Genomic DNA, 8,024 nt, shown 5'->3' with positions numbered 1-8,024 from the left:
TAAGCTTTTGGAAACTTTGTTTTCCACTAATGTTCTCTCCAAGTTAAATTTTCGTCTAGGAGAACTCCAAGAAATTTCATTGAATATTCTCTTCTTATGTTTACATGATCAATAACTAATCCAAGCTAAGAGGTATTTTATCTTTTTTACTAAGTTTGTGAAAAAAGGTATATCTAGTTTTTGAAGTGTTAAGGGATAATTTATTCGCTTTAAACCAATCAGCCAATTTAGCCAATTCTAGGTTAGTAGTTTCAAAAAGTACGTTTATATCTTTATGAGTAAAGAATAAATTTGTATCATCAGCAAAGAAAATTGAATTTAGGACACTAGATGCTCTAAATATATCATTGATATAAGTAAGAAACAACAGTGGCCCTAAAATTGACCCTTGAGGTACTCCACATGTTATAATCCTGTAGTTAGTATTTCCTTCGTCATAAGAAATATATTGTTTTCTTTCGAAGAGGTAGTTATTGAACCATGCGAGATATGTATTTCTTATGCCATAATATTTTAGTTTTTCTAATAGAATCTCATGGTTGACTGTATCGAATGCCTTACTGAGATCAATAAAGACCCCAATTGTAAATTTATTCTCATCAAAGGCTTGAAATATTTCCTGACTCAACTGAATGATCGCGTGATCAGTTGAATGACCTGCTTGAAATCCAAATTGCTTATTATACAAAATATCGTTATTGTTCAAGAAAGAATAAACTCTGTTGTACATGATTCTCTCTAAAATCTTCGAGAAGCAAGGGAGTATTGAAATTGGTCTGTAGTTAGATACTTTACAAACTTCTCCTGCTTTAAAGACTGGGACAACTCTAGCTATTTTTAACTTTTTAGGAACAATGCCTGTAATTAGAGATGAATTAAATATATGCAGTAGTGGAGATTTTAGTTCATTGAAACAGTTCTTTAAGACATTGCTGATGATTTGATCAAAGCCAGGACTTTTGTTGATTTGCAAAGAATGAAATGCTGCTTCTAGTTCCTCCTCACTTAGCTCTTTTTTTCTATTTCATTATCATAATATAACAAATACGATCTAAAGGATTCTGCACTGTGACCTATTTTCGACGCCAGGCTCGGCCCCACTTTAGTGAAAAAATTGTTAAATTCTTCAGCTAAATGATTCTTCAATTTCATTTTCGTCGTTTACAAGTTTTGAAGGAAAATTATTACTTCTAATTTTTATTTTACCAATCACTTCCTTGATGATATTCCATGTTTTTCTTGCATTATGTTTGTATTTATTAATTTGTTCATTGAAGTAAAAATTATTAGCACGCTTTTTTATCAATTCAAAAAGGTTTTTATAATTTTTATACAGTGTTTCATTCCTGTAGGTTTTCTTTCTTAAATACTTTTCATATAGTTTTTGTTTTCTTCGGGAAGATTTTTGGAGGCTCCTAGTCATCCAGGGATTAAAGAATGTTTTGGTCTTAATAAACTTAATTTCTTCTGGAAATGCCGCATCATAACTTTCCAAAAAAATTTTCAGAAAGCTATCATATGCGAAATTTGCATCCGTTGCTTTTACCACATCGTCCCATTTTACCTTAGCCAATAAATACTTAAATAATGTTATTGTATTTTCATTTATTTGTCGCGTTTTTTATTTTTACATGGTTTGACTGTTTATCAAAGTTTGTATTGGACGTGATAAAGATGGGAAAATGATCAGAGATGTCTGATTTGATAATACCCAAATTAGTTCTTTGTCGCAAAATGAATTTGTTATGATGTGATCAATTACTGTAGCGTTTTGTTTAGTTACCCGGGTTGGTTTATTTATGAGAGAAATATACCCACTTTGAAATATAAAGTTAAAGAAACACTGGATGTTTTTGTTTGTTTCGTAATCAAGTGTATTGAGGTTAAGATCCCCACGAGGTATACTGCTTTGCTGGTGTTTTTATTGATCAATATAATAGGTTCAATTAACGTTTTAAAATTATCAATTGATCCTGCAGGTTGCCTGTATATTACGCTCACAATGATGTTCGTTGTTGTTTTGTTCAGTATTTCTACACTTAATGACTCACAATCGTTATTATTCACACATAGCTCTGTTCTTTTTTTATACAATAGAGAATTATGAATAAATGTGTCTCAGTGGCTTTCCACCTAGAATACAGTCGTATACAGTATTCTCTCCAAATAAACGGACAGCCAAAAAATTTTTAAAAGTATATATTTTAAACATTTTACGAAACACTTTGATGTTCTACAAGCCATCTACAGATTGTTATAGGTTCGAAGAAAAATTGCTGGTAAAACTATATGAAGAAATGTAATACATGCAAAAGATTAACATCGTCACTACCAAAATATGGTATCACAAGAGAAAAAACATTTCAAGTAGTTGAGGTCGACTTTGCTAAGCGTATTCTATATTGCATGGAAGAAAAACAACCGCAATTTCGGCTATTTTTGCATTCCACGATTTGAACTTGTGAAAGTTTACTTGATACTGTTCACAACTGATTTGTCTTAGGTTATTTAGTTAAATTCAAGCACGTGAAAGTCAATAATTGCTGCTGTCATCAGCGTGACTCCTCTTCGCAACATTTCGTCACTTTACTGGATGCCCTCTGTCATTATCGAAAAACGTTTTTACAGCGGCCGTTGTGTCAAATGTTTTGTTATTAATTGGTAATGACTGTTGGCAACCTTGAACTAGAAATTAGAAGTATAGACGAAATCAGTTTGGTGCAGCAAAATTTTTAAACAATATTCTACTAAATACAGTTTTATAGCTACGCTTTTTTTCTTATATAAAATTTGACAACAGTCAAAATTTGATTTACTACGGCGAAAGTCTCGATTAACTCTTGATACTTTGGGCTTACTTTTAACCGACAAATAATTTTATAACAACAGCATGTGAAAAATTATCGTGCCAAATAAAAGTACTGAGTGATTATTTTAGCTGAACGGGTAGAGACAGGCTGTTTTCTGTGTTAAACCGAAGTTGCGGTAAAATCTTCTTAAAAAAATTATTTCGCCTAATATGGAACCTTTATGTAAGCACTCCACACAAAAAGAGAGACTTGGAGATAATAAATCTATACAAACAGATGGAAGACAAGTTTTAGCCCTATGGTTTTAAGCTACTGGTGAAAATTTGGAATCTTTGAACTTTCGGTTTAGAATATCACCGAACATTGTATCATACATTGTTAAAGGTTGTTGTGACGTAATTGTTGAAAAAATGGACCTCCAATTTTCTTAAAGTCACGTCGTGAAATGCGGAGTGTCTTGAAATTTAAAAGAATTCGAAAAAGGATGGCTTTATCAACACGCTTTGTAAACCATCAATGAAAAGCATGTAAGAATTCAAAAGCCTGAAATTGGTAGAGTTTTACTATGAGCATACTTTCATGATATGAATCTCTGCATGCAGATGTGGGATCAAACAGTTAAAGACTCTGGAAACTGTAATAATTTGTAATAATTTGTAAATGATGGAGCAGTTGAATAGCAATAGAAATATATTGTTGAACATTATTAAGAAGTAGTTTTTTATCTGCTTTAAAGGTTTAGTAAAGAATATTAACAGATATTAACATAGTCTAAGTAAGTTTTCCCAGGCTGTACCTCCATTTTATCTGGGGGCTGTTATTGCTGTTGTGTCCAAAGTGTAGCCACATGGTTAAACGTCAAAAGAAGCTTCGGCATATCTTTGATGCGATATTCAACGTGCTTGGGACATCTAAAGTACAGCCTGTTGCATTTTAGGCACAACTTTATGTATTTTAAGTACAGCTTGGTAATTATAGCCAACAAATTGGTTAACTTTAGAGTAATTTATTCCTTCTTTCGTTAAAGTATTGCCATCTCCTCACGCTATTCATCTATGACATTTGTCCAGCTCTAATAGCTTCTTGTTTACATAAACAGCAAGGGCAGATAATTTTGGGCGCTGACGGTTCAACTTGAGGAGGCATTGGCAGCTATTATGGTCTTCCTTTTTATTTTTATGACCTCTTCTTCAATTTCACTGTCCTCTTTGTTATTTATTCTTATTCTCTTTAATGAGTCCTTGCTTTTCGAGACTTAAAACTGGAGTTAAAAATGCTAACTTGGAAAAATGTGACTAATTAGTGGTGCAAAATTCGTCAGTACTGTGACCCTTCTCAGTGCTTCTTTTCTTAACCAATTCTTCCTAAAGTTCTTAAACTGTTTAATTTCTTTATTCGAGACGATATTAGTATCAAATGTTGCAACCATTTCGGAGTAAGCTTTTTCTTTTATGTCACTTTTATTATACTCAGCGATTCTCATGAAGTCTCATGAGCAATGCTAATGGATTCAAGTAGATCATTTAGTAACGAAGTGTTCTCATCTGTCTAATTTTTTCCAAGCTTTGTTTTGCGATCCTTCTTCCTTTTCTTTGTTTTTTCTGCTTTACTTTTTCAATTTTTATTCAATTTCCATATGAATTGCCTCTCTTTCATGACATGGATTTGTTACTTGTGTTTTTATTTTTTCAAATAAAAAAATTGAAAACATTCAAAAGACGCTACATCTCTGATGTTCTTGCACTTAATGCAGAGGCAAAATAAAAATTGTCAAAAGCATTGCAGTGCTTTATCTCCAAATTTAAGAGCAAACCAACCATTTATTTGTAAATCATCTTCAGCTAAAGTATAAAGTTAAATTATTAAACAATCTGAGTTAAAAAATATACATACATACAACATCATTTCCGTATGCCATCAACATAATTTGAAGAAATTAGTTCTTTAAAATTAATTTGAAGAATTAATCTTTCGTCGTTAAAAACGACTTCTGGCAACTTGCTCCTTCAACGTTGAACGAGTTTGGCACTGGCGGGTAGAAAATTTATTTTTATTTCATGTGGACGTTCATTTTCATGTCGGCGAGGAAGCGAGTATTTGATGTATATTGCAAACATTTTTGACTTCATAAATTACAATAGTCCGTGATAACATACAAATAAGTTAGTAGGAGTTCAAAACACTTTCCAATATAATTAATAACAAGAAAATGAAAAAAGACATGAAAATAGAATAAAAATAAAATGTTAAAAGGGAGCACATCAAGATATTACATGTTTTAAAATTGGAATTTTTAGTTTAAATCAGTTTCTCTCATTTTTAATAATGGAAAGCAATTAGAATTAGATTAGAAAGCAAAAAAAAACATGTTTTAAAATAAATTTAATGATAATAAATAATTTAATGTTGTTGTTAACTGCAATCAAAATATTTATTGTACATTGAGTTACTTTTCTATCCTAATGTAAACTTGGACAACCTCTTGTATAAAAACACGAATTCTTTAAACATTATTCAAACATAAAAGCAGAACTTTTTACTTTAATAGAATTACTTTTTTATTTAAGTTATTGTCGAAATATCGCTTTACATAGAGTGCAAATTGCTGAAAGAATTTATTTTTTTCCCGCCCTTACCATTTGCTAATTAAATTGACACATACTTCTAACAAAAAAATGGTTGTTTAAAAATATTGTTTTGTTATGTGGGTTATTGTTGGGTAGTTGTTTTCTTCGCTTTTACTGCTACCACTAATAATATGCTTGAATTTTTATGTGCAGAATACCATGCAACAATTATTGCATGGTCAACAAGATATTTTTCAATTTTAGTCGTAGAAGCACATTTTGAGTTAACCCTATTCGGTCCGGGGTTTTTCGAACATACTATGACCGGGGGGGGGGGCGGATTCCGCCCCCCTCAATAACTTTTCATAGGGTTGTTCAAATTGAATCAAACTTGGCACACTTATAGTACGTCATAATAGTACAAAATGGCGCCAAAAAAAATTTGCTTGCGTCAGCACATTTTCTGTGACGTCATCAAAAGCTTAAAAATTGTTAAAAATGCCACTATCTGCTTAAAATATAATTACTTTTGTTCTAGAGCGAATTTTTACATTCTGTTTGAAGTTTCTGAAAGCTAAATAAAAGTTATTTAACATATCTTCCGGTTTTTACATGGATCGGATAAAAAATTGCCAAAAATTGCCCGAAAATCCGTCTTTTTCTGATTTTTGGGTAAAATCCGACAAAATCGGGAAATCGGATTAGTCACGTGTTCAAATTATTCAAAATGATTCTTCTTAATGAAACAAAGTTGTGTTGCAAGTTTCAAGTTCTAAGGATAATCCTAACAGGAGTTATTATATTTTCTCCATTATAAGGATTTCATAGAGATTTTTAGGGGTAGTTTCGAGTAATGGCCAATATCAAAGCCTCTAAAAGGTATGGGACCTAAAAAATTTGCATGCAGGTGTCTAATAGATAAATGTTGAAACTCAGTAAGTAATATAGCCATATAACAAAGCAATCAGGAGTTATTAAAAAAAAACCGTCAGGGGGGGCGGAATCCGCCCCCCCCCGGACCGAATAGGGTTAAATAGTTTTTGGGAATGAGAAGTATTTAAGTTGGTTCAACCATATACTAACTAGAATATCTGTGATTCAACCAATTCAATTGTTTGTTTAGATCTATTATTTCTTCTAAAACCAATCCTTAGGAAGCCAACACACTTTTGATGATCCTGTCATGCTGAAAGTTTTAACACAGAAAAGTAAAGATAACTAAGCTGCAGCGCATTAAACGGTATGCTGTCAATTATGTTCTTAACATACTTAGAAAACGTTTACTGTTGTTTAATTCTACACAAATTTCCCTCTTTACTTTCAAAAATCAAAAAAAAAAATTGTCATAAGACGCTTTTTTTTTCTAGAATAGACAGTATATTGCCTCGCCATAAAAGTGAGCTACATACCTAATAAGATTTTGTTTTAATTAATTCCAGCACGAAATGTAAATATCATTAGAGACTGAAGCAATTAACAAGGATAAAAAAAAGAAGAATTTCTTTTATTGATTGAATAAAACGTGTACATGAAATTACTGTTTGATGAACGGCAAAATGCAACATTCATGTGTTTTCTTTAACGTATATTAGCTACCACTTTCCACACATTATGATCTGGTTTATAGACTAACAACATGTTATGTGAATTAACTTTAGTTTTTTTTTGCTAAGTGGACTCCCAGTTTAGTTCTCGTAATTTTGTTCTAACTTTGTGCACACTCACAAATATAGTGGAATAAAATGCATAGCTAGCGACAGGCGTACTGTAAATAATATTAAAAAACATGATAATTATGACTATTCACGTTGTCTTTACAAGAAAGTCATCTCGATAAGTACGTAAAAAAATACGTACAAATTTATGTTTACTACGGACATTAAAAGAATGTAAAGAAAAAACGACTTCTTCTTTGGGTCCATATTTTTCAACTTAGGAAACAGTTACAAATACCACATGCACCAACGACACTTATCAGAGCTTAAAAAAACGATTGATATTTGGCCACGAACACCACCACATTAGCTCGCCATTTTGAAAATGGATAGTTTGAAAATAACATAATTTTTTCGCTGTCATTTGCATAAATTATCTGAATACATTAGTTTGTAAACAAACATGACCGAGTAAGTTTTTGCGAATAAATTACTACGATTGCCGCATTTTATTAGAATAAAATGGCTGAACATTGGTAATCGGAGCATAAAGGTTTACACTGGAAGTCCAGGTTATTTTAGCTATAAGTACCACCACTACTACGTTTGCGTTGCTTCCCGAGAAAGGCAAAGCAAACTTTCCAATGTAAAAGTCACTAGCAGCTACACATTCTTATCAGCGGCTTCCTCCAAGCTTTCGACGAGAAAATGATGTAAATAAATGCATCACAACAGAAGCCGATATACAAGAAAAAACTATACGCGCCGTGAATTCGTTAGACTGTGGAAGAACTTTATAAGTGACATAAAACACGACAGCATCTGGAATCACTACAAAAATTATAAATGTAGCAAATAAAAGCGTTGGAATCATTAACTTCTTAGCCATGTAGACCGTTCTATACTTTCTACTTTCAGTTGTATTTATGTTTGATTTGTTGGAACACGAAACAATTCGATTTCTTTTCTTTGACATTTTTATGACAATGTAA

General features: G+C 31.9%; 1 long non-coding RNA gene across 1 annotated transcript; it reads left to right on the top strand.

Annotated features, from left to right (window-relative positions):
• LOC130648016 (uncharacterized) lies at positions 1–903 on the top strand. The gene is made up of 2 exons (XR_008982916.1): positions 1–132; positions 530–903. It is a non-coding gene; the product is annotated as an uncharacterized LOC130648016 (long non-coding RNA).
• Positions 904–8,024: the final 7,121 nt, after the last annotated feature.

The sequence above is a fragment of the Hydractinia symbiolongicarpus genome, chromosome 6 (assembly GCF_029227915.1).
Source record: "Hydractinia symbiolongicarpus strain clone_291-10 chromosome 6, HSymV2.1, whole genome shotgun sequence".
Classification (NCBI taxonomy): domain Eukaryota; kingdom Metazoa; phylum Cnidaria; class Hydrozoa; order Anthoathecata; family Hydractiniidae; genus Hydractinia; species Hydractinia symbiolongicarpus.
This window is presented reverse-complemented; position numbering and strand designations above follow the sequence as displayed.